The sequence below is a fragment of the Eulemur rufifrons genome, unplaced genomic scaffold (genome assembly GCF_041146395.1).
Source record: "Eulemur rufifrons isolate Redbay unplaced genomic scaffold, OSU_ERuf_1 scaffold_125, whole genome shotgun sequence".
In the NCBI taxonomy this organism is placed as follows: Eukaryota; Metazoa; Chordata; class Mammalia; order Primates; family Lemuridae; genus Eulemur; species Eulemur rufifrons.
The window spans coordinates 437,794-458,058 of record NW_027182907.1 but is presented as its reverse complement, the minus strand read 5'-3'; the positions used below and the strand labels follow the sequence as shown (position 1 = coordinate 458,058).

At 40.4% G+C, this 20,265-nt stretch overlaps 1 long non-coding RNA gene across 8 annotated transcripts in view; it reads left to right on the top strand.

Annotated features, from left to right (window-relative positions):
- Positions 1-20,265, top strand: part of LOC138379714 (uncharacterized) — a 171,056-nt gene that overhangs the window by 135,651 nt on the left and 15,140 nt on the right. The gene's annotated exons all lie outside the window — the stretch shown is intronic.

The following is a 20,265-nucleotide window of genomic DNA, read 5'->3' as shown; positions in this document are numbered from 1 at the left end:
GTTTGATTTCTTCCTTTTCTGATTACCCAAAGCCCTATCTTTTAGTGTCTCAGGCATTTCTACTTGATTATGTTTTATGCTGTTCAGGAATGTTTGAAGTCAAAGGCTATGTTTATATCCCTGTCGTGTCTGACATTAATGCGCTCTTCTTAATGAATTCCTAAGTACATATTTGTTGAACTGAATTATTTGAATGGTGGAGTATTTGAAAAACCAATCCACGGAATTGAATAGAGATTTTCTTCTAATTCACGTCCTTTTCTTTAACCACACTACTTCCCTCTAGGATTATTAGTGAAGTTTGACTTTTTATTTAAGATGACTAGTGTGTAATATGTGTTCAGGTGGTTAGTTCTAGTCTAAAACATACTGCTTGGATTTTGCCTTTTGTTTTTGTGCAACTTTACCATCAGAACCAGAATACTCCTACATGTTTGAGTATTGGCTTTCAGTCTAATAAATGCAATTTTGCTTTCTTCTCCACTGTAAAATCTGAGAGTAAACTTTGTGTTTTCTGTGCTAATTGTAAGAATGAGGGACGTGAACATTCGAAAACAGTTCAGGAATGATTTGTATTTGGCTTTGGAGTGCACATTCACAGTAAGATTCCCTAAAGTGTGCATCCCCCACTGTGTTCCTAGGACCTGTGTTTTGGGCGGGGCAAGAGAAGAGGTGTGGTGGTGAGTATGGTAAGAGGGGTCTTGAGCCACAGGATGGATTATCTAGTTGCTTATATTTTAAGGCTGTATGAAACAAACCACTTCTTTTTTTTTTTTTCTTTCTTTCTTTCTTTTTTGCCACAGTCAAGATATTCCTGTACTCTTCTATCTTTTAAGTTGTTATTATAATCTCAAAAAAGTATGGGGTAAGGAGCTCTTTTTCTTCTTGAAAATCCATGGTGTTGCTTTCAGTTATGTTAACAAGAACAATCATGAACTTGTGGTTTTGATTTTACCAGGTAATCTAGTAGTACATTTTGAATCCTCCAAAAAGTGATTTACATTAAGGGAAAATTTTAATTTTTTTTTCTTGATAGGTTGTGATGAAAATCTGGGAGAGTAATTTTTAAGAAGATAGGGAAAGTTATATGATGTGCTTTACCCATCAGTTTAAATGCAGTAATATCGTTGTTTAGTAATATAAGAAATTTAAATCACTAAGATCAACTTCAATGTGCTTTGTTTCATATAAGTTTTGATGGGTTTGTAGGAATGGATCATGTGTTTTACCTAAGCAAATCACGGCAGGCATGTGACTTAAGCCTGATCAGTCAGAATGAATCTTAGGACATTTGCTAGGAATGCTGGGATGAAGGCACATTTTTTTCTCAATTTCAACCTGAAAACATAGTCATTGAACTCCTGGCAGCTATCTTCTGACCATCAAAGGAAAGCTAGTTGAATAAGAAGTCAACACTGAAGGAACAGGGTGGAGAAAAACCCTGCCCTGGTCACCTCAGTTGAGCTGCCAGCTCAAGCCTTCCGTGAAGGTGCTATGCCTTTACACTTTCAGTTATACGAGTCAGTAAACACCTTGTTTCATCCAATTTGCTTTGGATTTTTCTCTTACATGTATGTGAAAATGTCCTGATACATCCTTCTCATCACTCATTCCATACCTTTATAATAAGAGCTCAAGTAACTCACTAAATCTTGAATTGTGAGTTAGGCAAGTAAGCCTGTAATACAGTTATGGCGGGTAGCAGATAATGCAATCTACTCACTGATTTTTTTTTCAGTACCAAATACAAGGACTAAGGTGATAAACAAATATGTAGTCCACGCCATTGCAAATGGAGTTTGTTGTTAACTCGATGAGACTGACGTTATGTGAACAGTCTTACTATGAATGTATTCTTATCAATGGAAGTTAGGGTTCTAGAAAAAAGGAGCATGTGTTCATCTACAGTGATTGGCCCTTTGGCAGGGACTCCTGCTGAACCCTTGGCACCTCTAGAACTGTAAAATAAACAATTATGGGCAACTTGGAATCTGGCTGACTTAAAAAAATAAATACCATAAGTCAGTATTAATTATTTTTTCATAAGGAGAATTTATAAAGGTACAGGACCACAATCACTTATTCAAAATCTTGGGGCCCACATGTGTTTTTAAATTGCAGAACTTTTTATATTTTAGAAAGTTTAATTTGGTAGACATCCCTCATTATCTGTGAGAAATTGGTTCCAGGATCACAGATGCTCAAGTTCCTTATATGAAATGGCATTGTAATTACATATACCTTACACACATCCTCCCATATACTTTAAATCATTACTTCTAATACCCATTATGATGCCTGTATATCACTTTATTCATGTGACAAATTCAAGGTTTCCTTTTTGGAACTTTGTGGAATTTTCTTCCCTGAGATGTTTTCTATCCATGCTTGGTTGAATCCCTGGATGCAGAACCCCTGGATCCTGAGGGTGGACTGTACATACTGTGTATTTAATGTGACTTCTCTGCTGTGGTTTGGATGTGATTCGTCCCTGACAAAAAAATCAGTGAGGCAGTGTTGGGAGGTGGGGCCTGGTGGCAGGTGTTTGGTCAGGGAGGTGGATTCCTCCTGAGGAGACTAATGCCCTCCCCAGGGAGCATGTTCTCTCCCTGGTGGGAATGGATCAGTTCCCCGAGAGTGGGTGCTGTAAAGTGAGGGTCCCCCTCCTGTGTGGTCCCCCTTCACACAGGCCTGCTTGCCTTTCCGTTTCTCCACCATGTGCTAGTGCAGCTGAGGCCTTTACCGGCAGCCGAGCTGATGCTGGTGCCATGCTTTTGGTCTTTATAGCCACCAGAATTGTGGGCCAAATAAACTTCCTTGATTTATAAATTACCCAGCCTCAAATATTCTGTTATAACAACATGAACAGGTAAGACAATCTTTTTTTTTAAGGAATGGACAGGTGGCTTTTTTTTTTCCCCTAATAATACAGATAATAATATCTTAACATTAGTTGAACTACTAAATAAATGCTAGGCTCTGTGTAAAGTACTTTTCTGTATTATCTTAACTTACCTGTTTAATAAATTGTATTCATTTATATACTTGAGAAAATTTAGAGAGGTTAAGTGCCTTTATCAAGGTTCATTCAGCTAGGAGATAGGAGAATTGAGATTGTAACCTAGAGCTTTTGGCTCTGAGGTCTGTTCCCTTAACCGCTGTTCAGACTGTGGATTGTGCTGTGCTGCTCAGGGCCAGTGCGGAAGGCGTCATGTCTTGCCCACGGGGTTACTGTTCTTTTCAGCAGGGACTTTCTTGAGTACATGGTGAGAGAGGAAGGGAAGGGGGCAGAAGGGACTGTTTTGAAATCTTACTGTACATGGAAAAAGAAAGAAAATTTTTAAAATGCACTTTTAACCCATCACATATCACAGCTACATGATGGGCTAAAAAAATTGAAACATATCTCTGATGCCACATTTTCTAAAGTAAAATTCTATCAGTGTTGACTATCAGAAACATGGGAAGGGTAATCGCAGCCCAGTGTCCACTCCCAGGTTCAGTCTGGGCACATCCGTGAGTATTTTCTGAAACTTGATTCCTGGGATTGGAATTCTAGGGGTAAGGATAACGGCACGTTATTTAGTCTTTTAAACTTTCATTATGGAGTTCTGGTCTGTAATCCTAGGACTATTCACTGAATTGATGAAATCTTTAGAATTATAATATTTTTTAAGTCTGTCCATTTGAGCAGAAAATATTTGTTATTTTCTTCATTTTTATTTCTTTAATTGGTATTGAGATTTAACATTTTTGATGTATTTTTTTTTTTACCTGTTTTCATTTTTCCTTCAGGATTTTAAAAGATTTTAAGTGGTCTTCACAAATCTATTATTCTTTTGGAAGAGAAATGTAGAAAATTAAAAGGAATGGACTCCGGAGCCAGATTGTTTATTGCATTGGCTAGAACTTCTAGAACATTGTGATTATAAGGAGCATCTTGTCTTGTTCAATAATTAATGCTTCTGATGTTCCATTAAATGCTTACATTTTTGGAATGTTTATAATATTTTGACATAGAGCATTTTTTTCTTTTTTAAGATGCACCTATGTCCTAGGAACGATTAAGCATTATGTCTGCCTTTGAGTGTGCTTTATACATGTGAAAGAGATCGGTTTGCTGGTTAAGACTTTTTAAAATCAGAAGTATATGTTGAATATTGTCAATTCAATTTTGACATCTGTATAGGCCAGATTTTAAAGTGTGTATAAAATGATCTTAAAAAGTGTTTAATTGTCACTGTGTTGCAGTTGCTACAAACTAAAAATAAAGTTACTTTTGTTAAACTGCACTGTAGTTAATCTCTGGTAGTCTACAAATATTTTGCTTCTATGGTAGTTTCAAGAATATAGTGCTGGCCGGGCGTGGTGGCTCACGCCTGTAATCCTAGCACTCTAGGAGGCCGAGGTGGGCGGATCATTTGAGCTCAGGAGTTGGAGACCAGCCTGAGCAAGAGCGAGACCCCATCTCTACTAAAAATAGAAAGAAATTATATGGACAGCTAAAAATATATATAGAAAAAATTAGCCGGGCATGGTGGCACATGCCTGTAGTCCCAGCTACTCGGGAGGCTGAGGCAGGAGGATCCCTTGAGCTCAGGAGTTTGTGGTTGCTGTGAGCTAGGCTGATGCCACGGCACTCACTCTAGCCTGGGCAACAGAGTGAGACTCTGTCTCAAAAAAAAAAAAAGAATATAGTGCTTATTTTATTTTTGTGCTTTTAAAAATATAGTTTTATAATATGTTGACTTATATTTAATTTATATATGTTTCATTAAAATATCTATGTGGTCCTAATATGTAGGAGCTCAGTGAATATTTGTTGAAAAAGTTAATTTTTGTAATTATCTGATTAGTGAGTTATCTTGATAGCTTATTTTTTCACTGGTTATAGGAAAAGCATATAGCAATTTTAGAGATGGAAAAAACTCAGAAAATATTTATGCAGTATTAACAGCTTTAGTTTCCTGGTTTCGTGGTCATATGGCTGACTTCTGATCCTGATTTCCCATTCTGACTTCATAGCATCTTGCTATGTGTACCAGTCTACTAGAAGCAATCTGTTGGGTTTAGGTATTGAGCCCTCCACCCCCCACAGAGGCAAAAGGAATAATCTGTTCACCAAATGTGAGAGAATGTACACATTGTAGAAATTGAAATTTTTTAAAACCCAGAAATACATGGGATATTTTTTCACACATCAGCCTTAATGGCTCTGAGTTTCTCCCTTTCTAAATGTTAATATCTATAAAGAAGGAGTTTGGGAAACTTTCAGGGAATAGAATGATTGGTATCAGCTCTTCAGTTTTGGGAATTTGATCCAATGTGAAAATCTTCATCTATAGCTAGAAAAAATGTATATAAATATATATATTTTTAAGAGACAAGGTCTTGCTCTGTCATCCAGGCTGGAGTATAGTGATACAATATAACGCACTGTAACTTTGAACTCCTGGGTTCAAGCTATCCCCCAACCTCAGCCTTCCAAGTAGCTAGGACTACAGGCATGCACCACCATTCCCAACTAATTTTTAAATTTTTTTGTGGACATGAGGTCTCACTATTTAGCCCAGGCTGGTCTCGAAGCAGTCTTCCTGTCTTGGCTTCCCAAAGTGCTGGGATTATAGGCATCAGCCACTATGTCTGGCCTATAGATAGAAAATATTTTAATGTCTAATACTAGTTTAAAGTTTAGGGAATGGAAACTGATACTAAATTTCCAGTTTTTAGTTAATGGTCCAGTTTAGAAGTATCTGGAAATAATTGCCATCTAAGGGGATATGCTTATGTAAATAGAGTTGGTGACCTTAATTAATTAGCTGGCCATTGTTAGGGTGAGTGCTTTTCGTACACTAAAGCTCTGCCTGTCACTTCTACAAGCCTTTTTGGAGCAACACATGGTAGCTCACACCTGTAATCTTAGCACTTTGGGAGGTGGAGGTGGGAAGATCGCTTGAGCCCAGGAGTTTGAGAACAGCCTGGACAACAGCAAGACCCTGTTTCTTTAAAAAAAAAAAAAAAAAAAAAAAATTAGCTGGGATCATGGCACATGCCTATAGTCCCAGCTGAGCTAAGGGGATTGGTTGAACCCAGGAGTTTGAGACTGCAGTGAGCTATGATTGTGCCACTGCAGTCCAGCCTGGGCAACAGAGCAAGACCCTGTCTCTTGAAAAAAGAAAAGCCTTTATTTTTTTTTCCTTGTGAGACAGAGTCTCACTCTGTTGCCCGGGCTAGAGTGCCGTGATGTCAGCCTCACTCACAGCAACCTCAGACTCTTGGGCTCAAGCAATCCTTCTGCCTCAGCAGGGGGTCTCAAAAATGCATTTTGAGAAACAGCCCTGCGCGTCCAACTGCAGAACAGTGGTGCCTGACACAGGGCGAGGGAAGCCACTGCACACAGTGCAGGCCGCGTCTAGCAGCGGGCTGCAGCCTAACAGTGCTATGTATCAGTGAAGTTATCCTTGTTAGGGAGATCAGTAGTTCTTCCCAGCGGCAGAAACTGCACTCCAAACCACTTTCTATGGCCCTAGGGTAGAGGACAACTGCAGCTGAAGTAAGAGGTTCAGAATTCCATTCTATACAGGAACTTAAAACTCAGTGGTTTATTATAGGTTTAAGAGAACCAGAATGACATGAGACCCTGGGTGTGGGGAGGAAAAATTAACACTGTGACTTGAAAAGAATGAAAAGATCATTCTCCCACCTTCCACTCCTAATTCACTTAAAAGATCAGCATTTCAGGTAAATATACTAAGTTGCATAAAATTAAAACCTATGTGACTAAGTCAGTCCCAGCTGAAAGGAATGGGCTCAGAAAGGCTTTTCTAGGCCAGGCGCGGTGGCTCACAGCTATAATCCTAGCACTCTGGGAGGCCAAGGCGGGTGGATCACTCGAGGTCAGCGTTCGAGACCAGCCTGAGCAAGAGCAAGACCCCCGTCTCTATTAAAAATAGAGAGAAATTATCTGGCCAACTAAAAATATATAGAAAAAAATTAGCCGGGCATGGTGGCACATGCCTGTAGTCCCAGCAACTCGGGAGGCTGAGGCAGAAGGATTGCTTGAGCCCAGGAGTCTGAGGTTGCTGTGTGCGAGGCTGACATCATGGCACTCTAGCCCAGTTCATACTCATCTGATGTATCATTTCTTAAATATGTCTCTTGTAGGGACCATATTGCTTTATGATTTTTTAACCCACCATAAAATCTTTGGCCTAATTTCTTTTTAAATTGGCAAGTTCAACTTGTTTACATTATTGTAATTCTTTTTTTTTTTTTTTTTTGAGACAGGGTCCTGCTCTGTCTCCCAGGCTAGAGTGCCGTGGCATCATCATAGCTCACAGCAACCTCCAACTCCTGGGCTCAAGTGGTCCTCCTGCCACAGGCTCTGGAGTAGCTGGGACTATAGATTCACGCCACCATGCCCAGCTAATTTTTCTATTTTTTGTAGAGATGGGGTCTCGTTCTAGCTCAAGCTGGTCGTGAACTTCTGGCCTGAAATGATCCTCCTGCATCGGCCCCTGTTGTAATTACTCTAATTGGGCTTGCTTTTGGTCCTTTTCCCCCTTTCCTGCCTTTCATTGCATAGGCTGTATTTTTTTCTATTATTGTTCTTATGCTGGTTGTCCTTTAGACCCATTCCTGTTTATTTCTGCATATTGGTTACACTTAAAGTAGCTTTTTCTTCCCCCACATATGAGAGATACTCTAGTGCACTCTTATGTTCTCTGGGTGTGTGTCCTGACTCCCCATCCCCAATGAATGTATTGCTAGTATTTTAGGTCAGAGTTTTGTTCGATATGAAGGCATTTGACTACTTTTACTTTGTCTCTCTCTTTTTCTTTTTCTTTTCAATATTCCTCCAAGATTGTGCTTAGTGGGCTTTATATGACATTCTGAGGCTTTGTGTTCTTGGGAATATTTTTGCCTAACATATTGGAATGATATTTTGTCTGGATGGAAAATTCTAAATGTAAAGTTCTTTTAATTCAAGACTTAAAATAGAGGTAACAATCCTTTACCTGGAATTCCAAAATCAAAAAAAGATCTGAAAACCAAAAGACTTCTTGTAACTCATTTGGCAACAAAACCCAACAAGCTGACATGAGGCTGTTTATGGCTCATTTGGCAGAAGAACCCAACCTGAACTGACATGAGGGTATTTATGGCTTTTATCCATCTCATTTAGTGTGAGTATTTACACATTTTGCTTCAAAATATTAATGAGTTCAATTATGGGTTAGTGCCTTAGACACTGCTCTGGATGCTACATAATATATGATATATACCATATTACTTTTGTAACATCTGAAAAATTTTTGTCTTAGTTTGTTTTGTCTGTCTGTAACAGAACACCACAGACTGGGTAGTTTATAATGAATCAGAAGTTTATTGGCTCACAGTTCTGGAGGATAGGAAGTCCAAGAGCGAGAGGCTGGTATCTCGCTGGGCAGAGAAAGCGAGGCAGTGGGGGAACTCGCCCCTTTATAATGAACCCTTCCTGATGGACGCACTCTCAGTGCAGGGCCAGCATGAATCCGTCCCTGAGGGCTGATCGCGAGTCCCGATACTGTTGCATTGGATATTGAGTTTCCAACACATGCTTTTTGGAGGATACATTCAAGCTATAGCAATTTTAAATTCTGAAAAAAACCCTTGCCTCAAGAAGTACGGATTGTGAATTTGGGTTACTCCATCTTGTATCCAGTGTTACTTACTGCGATATATATTAATCTTATTCTTTTGCTTTGGCGTTGGTCTATTCTTTTCTTTCAGTGTTTTCGAATTTTTTCTGTGGTGAACTTAAATTTTCTAGGAATAGTTTCCTCTGTTATTTGGCTCTTTGAGCCCTTATAATATTGACTTCTTTTATCTTTAATTCTGGGAAAGTTACCCCCATTATTTCTTGAAATGCTTTATTTCTTCCCTCCTTCTGAAACTCCGATTATCTGGATATTGTCTCTTTTTCATGCTCAATATTTCTACTTGATTCTTTTTCGTTGTTTCTTGTTTCATTTGGTAGTGTTTACATCTCTCATTGACTTCTTAGGGCTGTATTCTTGGATCCTCCATTCCAATAATTCTGCTTCAGATGGCATAAATTGTTTAGTGTGTTGTCTTTCTTTTACAGTAGTTTTATGCTCCACATGTATCTGTTTGTCTATGTCCCTTGGGGGGGGCATTAGTTACTTACTCTAATGTCTATTGGAATTTGTGTCAGTCCAGGTGAGTTTAAGGAGAGGAAAGGCTTGAGTCTCAGGTCAGCCAGCCGCCTGGCGCCGCTGAAGTGCTGTTGAGTCTCCTCTTGGCTGATGCTGCATCAGGCAACTTCTGATGAGGGTTTGCTTCTTACACTCTCAGAATGAGTAATATCGGGAAGAGGCAGTGTCCTTAGATCCTAACTCCCTCTCGGCTCCGTACCCCTGGCCCTTGCTGTGGGAGCACGAGTGGGGGCAGGAAGGGTGAGCGCCGAGCGGCACTGTACCTGTTTCCACAGCTTCCCCCACGGGGCTTTTGTGCTGTCTGCATTTTATCTTGCTGCCAAAGACATCTAGGCTGTTGCTGCTAATTTCTGTGGTGAAGGGACAATCAAGGAGAGGCAAGGGCAGAATTCAAAAAAGCTTTTAGCTAATCTGTCTTTTAACTCCGACCTCTGCTGCCCTTTGCTTCTGGTCACCAGTTTCCTCTCAGATAAGTTCAGTACAGCTTCTGGTATCTCCAGCAGTTTCTGTTTGTTTTTGTTGCTGCTGCTGTTACTGTTCCTGGAATCTGGATTTACTTCCATGTTTTTTCCTTCCCAGGGTTGATTCTGTTGGGACCAGAAGCTCGTGACAGTTTGCAATCTTGATAGGAATTGGATGACCTCATTTGGGCCAATAAGGATAGTTACACAAAGATTTCCTCAAAAACATGAAAATCTTTAGTTAAAAAGTGTATACAGACTAAATGAAAATAATCATGTACGGGCTCCTGTTATCTATTGCCATGTAACAAACTATCTTACAACTTAGTGGTTTTAGGCCGGGCGCGGTGGCTCACGCCTGTAATCCTAGCACTCTGGGAGGCCGAGGCGGGTGGATCGCTCGAGGTCAGGAGTTTGAGACCAGCCTGAGCAAGAGTGAGACCCCGTCTCTACTAAAAATAGAAAGACATTATATGAACAACTAAAAATCTATATAGAAAAAATTAGCCGGGCATAGTGGCGCATGCCTGTAGTCCCAGCTACTCGGGAGGCTGAGGCAGTAGGATCGCTTAAGCCGAGGAGTCTGAGGTTGCTGTGAGCTAAGCTGACGCCACGGCACTCACCCTAGCCTGGGCAACAAAGTGAGACTCTGTCTCAACAAAAAAAAAAAAAAAAAAAAAAAGAACTTAGTGGTTTTAACGAGCAATTGTTTTATTAATAATTTACCTCTCATTTTTTTTTTTTTTTTTTTTTTTTTTGAGACAGAGTCTCGCTCTGTTGCCCGGGCTAGAGTGAGTGCCGTGTCATCAGCCTAGCTCACAGCAACCTCAAACTCCTGGGCTCAAGCGATCCTCCTGCCTCAGCCTCCCGAGTAGCTGGGACTACAGGCATGTGCCACCATGCCCGGCTAATTTTTTGTATATATATGTTTTAGTTGGCCAGATAATTTCTTTCTATTTTTAGTAGAGACGGGGTCTCACTCTTGCTCAGGCTGGTCTCGAACTCCTGACCTCGAGCGATCCACCCGTCTCGGCCTCCCAGAGTACTAGGATTACAGGCGTGAGCCACCGCACCCGGCCTTACCTCTCATTTTTGAAGGTCTGGAATTTGAGCAGGTATTGGTACTTCTTCTTTTATTTATTTATTTATTTATTTTTGAGACAGAGTCTCACTCTGTTGCCCGGGCTAGAGTGCCGTGGCATCAACCTAGCTCACAGCAACCTCAGACTCCTGAGCTTAAGCAATCCTCCTGCCTCACCTCCCGAGTATATGAGACTGCAGGCATGCGCCACCATGCCCGGCTAATTTTTCTATTTTTTTCTAGAGACAGGGTTCCACTCATGCTCGGGCTGGTCTTGAACTTCTGAGCACAAGTAATCCTCTTGCCTTAGCCTTCCAAAGTGCTAGGTTTATAGGCATGCGCCCAGTCTCATATTCGTTTAGTAAAGTTGTAAAATTTTATTATGTAAGTTTGCATATTTCTTGTTAGATTTGTTCTAGGTATTTTATGGATTTTTTTTTCTATTTGAAGTCCTATTGTTATATTTTCCTAACTGATTAATATATAGGAACCTAATAATTTTTTTATGCTAATTTTTAATCCAAACACCATACTGAACACTTGAATTCGTTTTTTAAATTTTATTTTTGTTATTATCATTTTCTTTTTTGTGATGGGATTTTGCTATGTTGCCCAGGCTGGTCTTCAAACACCTGGATGCAGGTGATCCTCCGTCCTCAGCCTCCTTAGTAGCTGGGACTACAGGCGTGCACTGCTGGGCCTGGTTTTCAGTTAGTTTGATAGTTGAAATGCTTATATCTTCTAAACATCTCCAAATAGTGGCATTTTTTTAGTTGTTTGCCGATATTTAAACTGTTTATCCTTTTGGACTCTTAACTGAATTAAACTAAGACCTCTAGTATAATCTTGAATACTGCTAGTGTTGGCTGAATATCCCTGCTTACCCTGACTTTTTATAATCGACGATGTTATCAAAGATTACATTTTTCAACAGTGTTTTAAAAGATTGTGGAACACTTGAGTCCTATTGCCATATTAAGTATGCCTTGTAATTTTTTGTTGAACATGATGATATACTGGGTAAAAGGCGCCATGGTAAATACGCATTTGTTGTGAGGTTTTATGTTTATCTGGTTGGGGTTTAGGCCGTTTTACTATTTACTTTCACTATTTACTATTTACTAGCTTTAGGTGTTGGAGGATAAAGTTTCCTCTTGTGCCCTTATGTTTGTCCTCTCTTGTCTTTGAGTTTGAGACTAAGAAGGCGCTTGTTTCTTTGTCATCCTGTTATGTGGGAGCCCTGTAAGTGTGTGGCAAGGTGTGGGGGGAGGGGAGACATTAGATAGTGCTGTGGTTAGTTCTCAGGTTTTCAGTGAGTCTGTGCCCCTGGCTGTGACCTACACAAAAGTGCTTCTCAGTTTTGTTTTGTTTCTACCCCCAAGTGAGACAAAAAGGCTGGAGCAGACTGGAGTGGGATATTTATTTCCCCTCCCCCAACTAGGTTAGTTTTTGGTGAAACCCGGTTGGTTAGGCTCCGGTGAAAGTTTCTCTCGAGGGCCAGCCTTACTAGGAGAACAGAATGCGCTGGTGTGTTGCACCATGGCTGCCTTCCCTCCCTTTGCTGAGGCACAGGAGACTTTCTCTGACCTTCACTGTGGGAACCTGGTAGGACGGTTCCTGGAGGTGAAACCCACAGACGTGTGGGGGCCTGCCTAAGACCAGGCACCCCTGGAGTCCCTAACTCTTAAACTTGTCTACGCTGAGCCTCCAGCTAGTCATAAATTACAGTTTAGATTTTCCTGCCATGGTACTGGGTCCTGCAGAGTTTCTGCTTGTGGGTTTCTGTTCTGGCTGAGTTGTGGTTCTCTGTGTCTGCCTGCCTGTCTCTCTCATTTGGGGAGCAGCAGTTTTCCGTGTACCCTCATTTCTCCAGTGGATCTGAGATGTTGGGTTTTCCATTTGTTCAGCCTTTTTCTTGTTCTGTGGATGGGAATGATGACTTCTAAGCTCCTTACAGATCGGAAACCAGAAGTCAGATTGCCATATTTTTTCAAGATTGATTGATTGATTGCCAGTATTCACATTATAATAAAGTGACTTTATTCAGGCATGTTTTAAAGGTATACTTATCAATAGCTAAAGTAGAAAGGCACAGATTAGAAATTTAAGTAACAGGAACATGAAGCCTTAGAGTTGCAAGAATGAAACATCAGAAATACATTTTCTTTTCTTTTCTTTTTTTTTTTTTTTTGAGACAGAGTCTCACTTTGTTGCCCAGGCTAGAGTGAGTGCCGTGGGGTCAGCTTAGCTCACAGCAACCTCAGACTCCTTGGCTTAAGTGATCCTACTGCCTCAGCCCCCCGAGTAGCTGGGACTACAGGCATGTGCCACTATGCCCGGCTAATTTTTCTATATATATTGTTAGTTGTCCGTATAATTTCTTTCTATTTTTAGTAGAGACGGGGTCTCACTCTTGCTCAGGCTGGTCTCGAACTCCTGACCTTGAGCGATCCACCCGCCTCGGCCTCCCAGAGTGCTAGGATTACAGGCGTGAGCCACCGTGCCCGGCCCAGAAATACATTTTCTGCTGAGGATTTGCAACTTGTTTTTTTTTTGCATACAATATTTAACATGTCAGCATTGTGTTGTTTAATAAATACATGTTTATGTGAAATATTCCACAGAAACTCCATGGTCATCTGATTTCTTAACCTTTTGGCCTGAAGGGCCTGTGGTCATCATAGTGGAATAATAGCTTGCTTGTTGGCATCAGGAAACAGATTTAAAGAAAGCATTAATAATTTTATGTCTCTTTACATTCTGCAAAAATATCCTTAATGTTCTACTGGACTGTAGCAAGACTGCCTTATCTGAAAGCTGCTTGGTCATCTCTGAAATTATCTTTTCTAAAGTATTTATTGAAATAAAATGCTGCGTGCCAATTCTCCCACTTGTTCTTCTATCACCCCTGCTCTTGCACATTCCATGTGTGAAAAAGGAACAACCCGATATTGGGAAGAAAATAGAATGCATTTTTCTCAGTAGTAGCATAAGAATCCTTTTTCTCTTCCTACTCCTTCATTTTAATACAGTACAATACAGAGTATAATAAGGTCCCAATGTTTTGAGCCATGGAAATCTGAAACTTTTTAACTGACTGTAAGTGCTGGAGTTGCTGTTGCTAGATGCAGCAAAGGTTATGGATTTTAAATTGGGTGGTTGCTGCCTTGCAATTTAGTTTAAAACAAAAGAGAAAGATCTGTTAGCTGTTTACAGAACTGTAGTGGATTCTTTACCTACTTACTGTTGTGCATCACAGTGCTGGTGAACTTCTAAGGTGAGCTTAAAAACAATGAACACTGATTTACAGGGGAAAAAAACGCCACTTTTCTGTTTATATTATCTGCCTTCCCATCTAATGTTTCCCCACATGGCTCTGATATTTTGTGATACTGTTTGTCTCTGAAATGTATCACTTTAGACATATATGCAGTTACCAGGCATCTGTACAATTAATAACACTCTGGTATTTCTATAATGAGCCAGGTACTGATGAAATAATAATAAAACAGACATCATTTCTCCCCTCCTGGCTCTCACTCTAGTGGAGAAGATATTTACTGTACAAATGTGTATGTGATATCAGGGGATGATAACTGCTCTGTGGAAAAAGAAGATAGAGAATGACAAAAGCAATCCATGTAACCAAAATGTCTGTACCCCTGTAGTATTCTGAAATGAAATAAAAACAAGGAAGATAGAGAATGTGGGAGGAATGGAGATGTTAATTTAAATAAGGTGTTCAGGGAAGGCATCAGTGAGGGAAACACAGGCAAGGGTTTAAGGGCGTCAGCCACAAAGCTGCGGAGGGCGGAGCATTTTCATCAGGGATCAGGAAGTGCCAAGCTGTGTGTGCGAGAGGAACACTGAAGAAGGCAGAGTGGCTGCGAGCCGCGGGGCCAGGGATGGGAGTGAGGCCAGAGAGGTGACCAAAGGCAGTTCATGTTTGGCCTTCCAGGTCATGGAACGTCTTTGGTTTTTATTCTTTTTATCATTGAATGGTTTTGACTAAAAATGAAGAGGAAGGACATGCAGTTTTTCTAGGGGTTGGCTCACCATGCGTCCGACTGAGAACCAGCACTGACTGGCCACGCTGTCCCCTCTGGCCACGCGAGCCACCTTACTGCTTCCGCACACTCCCCCGGGACCCCTCAGCTGTCTGGAATGGAGTGTAGAGCACGTTCTGCAATAAGGTTGTTTATTCTTGGTGGCGGCTTTTCTTTCTGCCATTTATTGTTCTGCTGTACAGTTTTAACGTGTAATAGCGGGGTGTGCAAATGTGTGCTGGTGCCGGTGGAGGACCTGCCCTGGTGAAGCAAAGGAAGAGCGCTGTGCTCACTGTGTGGACAGCTCGAGTTTTCTTCAGGGGAAGCGACTGAGGAAACGGAGGGGGACGGATCAGTAGAGAGCTGGGGTTGCTGTAAGACCGTTAGACATTCTGGAAACATCAGAGCCATTAGTGCAGCCCGAGGGGATTAACCAACAATTCTATGACAGGTGGCCAGAGAAACTGTAACTGGGGCGTTCCCTGATTTCAGGGATTTGTGTAAAGCAGAGGAGCGACTGGTCAGTGCGCTGTGTCTCCGTAGCGCTGTGCTGAAGGCGCCCCGGACGGCGCAGGCTTGCTCAGCACCTCCACTTTCAGGAACCACGTTCCACACCCTAAGTGAGGCGTGAGTGTAATAGAAATGTCTTTTTGTCTTTTTCTGAAAACACAAATGTGCATGTTCTTGATTTGTTTAATTTCACACAAAACCACATTCTATAACCAGTCATCTCAAAACAAATAAATGAGTTCACTTAATAAAAATAGAAAATTATCAGTTGAGAAATGAAAAAGAACCGTACTTTCTAGAAAGGCATCTTAGAGGACCGATTGAAATGTTTTACCTGTACTGTTAAACCTAGAAGTTCCAAAGGCCATTTAATATGCTGGAACTGTCTCTGCTGCCTTAGGAGTGGCCACCGTGTTTTGTTGCAGACAAGTCCCTTTGGGGTGGAGTAGATGGTATTCCTTGTGGATTACACCTCTGCAGCTCCTTTAACATAACTGTGAAGAAAGTTCAAATTTGGCCATATGTACTTGAAAACAAACTAGAAAGTCTCTTGGCAAAGCAGTGGAGCAGACAGGTTTTGGTGTGCCCACCCTGTTGTTTGTGTCCTTAACCAGCTCGGAGCTGTCCGTTGGTGATCTAATGTCCACAGCATTCAGTGTGAGTTCAATATGGGGAAGGGGGTAAGAAGTTAGTAGAAAGCCTTTTATTTTTTGAAATCATAATGTCTTTGTAGGTTTGTAAGTGTCAGGGGAAATTTTGCTTTAATGCTTTTCTTAAATTGATCTTTATTCAGTTCAGATTGGAGTTTTTAAACTACATACCTCAAAATGAAGCAAGTCGTTTTTTTGTTTGTTTTGTTTTGAGACAATCTCACTCTGCTGCCTGGGCTACAGTGCCGTGGCGTCAGCCTAGCTCACAGCAACCTCCAACTCCTGGGCTCACGGGATCCTCCTGCCTCAGTCTCCCGGGTAGCTGGGACTACAGACATGGGCCACCATGCCCGGCTAATTTTTTCTATTTTTAGTTGTTTGGCTAATTTATTTCTATTTTTAGTAGAGATGGGGTCTCGCTCTTGCTCAGGCTGGTGTCAAACTCCTGAGCTCAAGCAGTCCTCCCACCTCGGCCTCCCAGAGTGCTAGGATTACAGGAGTGAGCCACTGCACCCGGCCAAAGTGAGTCATTTCTTAGCAAACATGAGGTTGTTGCAATTTTTAGTTACTTAAAATGTGACATCAGATAAAGTAATCAATAATATTTAAAAGAAAAGATTTAATTCCTTTTGAAACTTTTATACAAAAAAAATAAAACTTATGTAATGATGCACACCAGTAAACAGGTATAAGCCACCACCCAACACAGATGTCCTAGTGGTGGACAGTTTAGTTTCTAGTTTTTAGTTTTTTCTGTTACAAACTATGCTGTAAATTCTTGTACCTATATCTTAGTACCCCCCTGACTTTTAGTATCCTTGTTTCTCTAACATATATCTAGACGTAGAATTCTCAGTTGTGAGGTGTGGGCATGACCAATTGTACAAGATAGTGCCACATTATTTTCCAAAGTGATAATTGCTCCCACGTCACTGTGTGTAAGTTCCACTTTCACATCTTCATCAATGCTTGATTTTTTCCGACATTTAAATTTTTGCTAATCTGATGGGTAAAATGGGATTTCATGGACTTGTTCTTTTCTGATTGCTAAGAGGTTAGGCATTTCTTTATGTGCTTAATTGCTTGGTATGGTTTCTTCTGTGAAAGACATGCTTGTTCGTGTCTTTTGCACATTTTTCTGTTTTTTCATAAGCCTCCCTTTATGTTCTGAAAACAAATTCTTTGTTGGTTATATGTGTTAAAACATACTTAACTAACATCTTCTTGGCATATGTTTTTGTGTTTAAGAATAATTTCTTACACTCGGTAATAAAGATTTCATCCAGATTTACTTGTAAAAGTTGAAAAATCTTGCCTTTTACATAGAAGACTGAAATTGATTTTTGAAGAAGGGATTTAATTGCATTTATTTTCTATATGGAGAACCCTCTGTTCCACAACTACTTACTGAGTAGTCTTTCCTTTCACCACTGGTGTGCAGTATATAATAGTGTACCAGGCTCCCATACATGATGTGTTCGATTATAGACTGTATTAGCCCACTGGTTCATCATCGTGCCAACTCCACAGTGTCTTCTGCAGTTTGCTTTATAGTGTCCTGATACCTGGGAGGGCAGGTCCCTTTCTTTTTGTTCTTCTTTTGTAATGTTTTAGCCATTCTTAAAATTTATATGGCCACTCTGTATAAATATTTATACAGAATATAAAATTTATATTTATATATTATATTTACACGGAATGGCCATGTAAATTTTCAAATTAGTTTGTTAAGTTTTCCAAAAGCCCTGTTGGACTTTGGATTAGACTTGCACTAAATCTATAGATATGAGTATTCCTATTTATGAAGCTAGTGTATGTCTTCATTGTTTAGTTATTTCCATAAAGGCTTTTAAAAAACTTTGTACTAATGAAAACTTTTAAACATATTCAAAAGTAGACAGTAGTATAATGAGCCCCACGTATCCATCTCTCAGCTTCAACAATTTCAATTCTTATCTTTACTTTATTCTACCCACTCTCTTCCTTTCCTCTATTATTTTGAAGGCAAATCTGAGGCATATCAGTTTATCCATAATTATTTCAATATGTATCCCTAAAAAGACTTAACCACAACACCATTATGATATAAAAAATTGATAATTTAAAAGGGTTTATTTACACATAAATGTACATATGATAATTGTGAAGCAAATGTATTGTGAAGCAAATATTACTCAAGGTAAGAAATAGGACATTGTCAGCACCCCAGAAGCCTCCTGTGTCCTTTCCAATTACATACGTTCCTGTTCCAACATCTGGTGGAATTGCTACCCTGATTTTTGTGGTAATTACTTCCTTCCATGATTTTTACCATCTATATATGTATCCCTAAAGAATACAGTTTAGCTTGCCTATTTTGACTTTAAATGGAGTCATAACTGGAGGTGATCCTTCGTGTTTTCTTCTTTAATTCAATATTATATTTATTTATAAGATTGATCCATATTCATGTAGGCAGCTAAATTTCATGTTCATTTTTCTTTATTGTCTTGTTGTATGGCTGTACCATAATAGATTTATCCATTATAGTTTTTTTTTTTTTTTTTTTTTTTGAGACAGAGTCTCACTCTGTTGCCCAGGCTAGAGTGAGTGCCGTGGCGTCAGCCTAGCTCACAGCAACCTCAAACTCCTGGGCTCAAGCGATCCTCCTGTCTCAGCCTCCCGAGTAGCTGGGACTACAGGCATGCACCACCATGCCCGGCTAATTTTTTCTATATATATTTTTAGCTGTCCATATAATTTCTTTCTATTTTTAGAGGTGGGGTCTCGCTCTTGCTCAGGCTGGTCTCGAACTCCTGAGCTCAAACGATCCGCCCACCTCGGCCTCCCAGAGAGCTAGGATTACAGGCGTGAGCCACCGCGCCCGGCCTCATTATAGTTTTTTTATAATCTGGGTTGATACCCAATGCGACCATTAAGAACATTGCTCTTTTATGCATTTGTGTGTGTGTAGCCTGGTGAACATGTGCATGAGTTTCCCTAGGGCTGTGCCCCCCACGACCAGGTGGCAGAATAACGACCCCCCACCACCCAGTCTGTGGGAAAAATTGTCTTCCAGTAAACTTGGGAACTGGGGGGCTGCATGGCAGGAGATGAGCGACTTCATCATCTATGTTTACAGCCATTCCTCATGGCTCCCCACACCCCCCCTCTGAAAAATTATCTTCCATGAACCCGGTCTCTGGTGCTAAAAAGGGTTGGGGACCCCTGCTCTAGGGTATATACCTAGGAGTGAAATTATTGGCTCTAAAGTCTAAAGAGCTCACCTTGACCATGCAAGAGCAAATTGTTTCAAAGTTGATGTTATTCTTTTACATTCTCACCAGCAGTTTGAGTGTTCCATTATTTCGTATCTTCAGACTTTAAAATCTTTAGCAATTGGGGAAGAATGCAGTAGTGGTTCTTTAAGTTTAGCCTTGTATTGTCTTACATTTTAATATGAGAGTGAACAGGCTGGTCTGAAGGTAGTCAGTTATCTCGATTGATTGTTCACCGTCAGTTATAGACTGAATGCCTTGTTCTGTTCTTTCCCTCTTCTCACTACTGCACTTGTCTTAAAAAAAAAAAAAAAAAGAAAAAGAAAAGAAAAACCAAAAGAGAGAGTGAACAGTAAGCCTGACTTTTTTGACTAAGACATTATATACTATAACATCTTTTGTTTTTATGTTTATTTTCCAGTATGGTTAGGCATGAATCTAATTTGGCACATTCTCCTTATTCTGTTCCTAGTAACTCTTGTAGAAATCACATAGTAGCCACCAGGCATCTTTGTCACTCTATAATCATTATTACAGCTTAATTTTTTAAAAGATGAAAAATAAAAATGGAAGTTCTCGGTGGCTCACGCCTATAATCCTAGCACTCTGGGAGGCCGAGGTGGGCAGATTGTTTGAGCTCAGGAGTTGGAGACCAGCCTGAGCAAGAGCGAGACCCCATCTCTACTAAAAATAGAAAGAAATTATATGGACAGCTAAAAAAAATATATATATATATATAGAAAAAATTAGCCAGGCACAGTGGCACATGCCTGTAGTCCCAGCTACTCGGGAGACTCAGGCAGGAGGATCGCTCAAGCCTAGGAGTTTGAGGTTGCTGTGAGCTAGGCTGATGCCAGGGCACTCTAACCCAGGCAACAGAGTGAGACTCTGTCTAAAAAAAAAAAAAGGAAAAAGGAAGTTCTAGTATTTTCCTCTAACTTCCCAGTAGATCATTTCGATCCTCCCTCAGGCGAGCATATCCCACATTGCAAACCATAGATGACAGAAGTCAGAAGTTTAGAGCGCCCAGCCCCAAATCTTT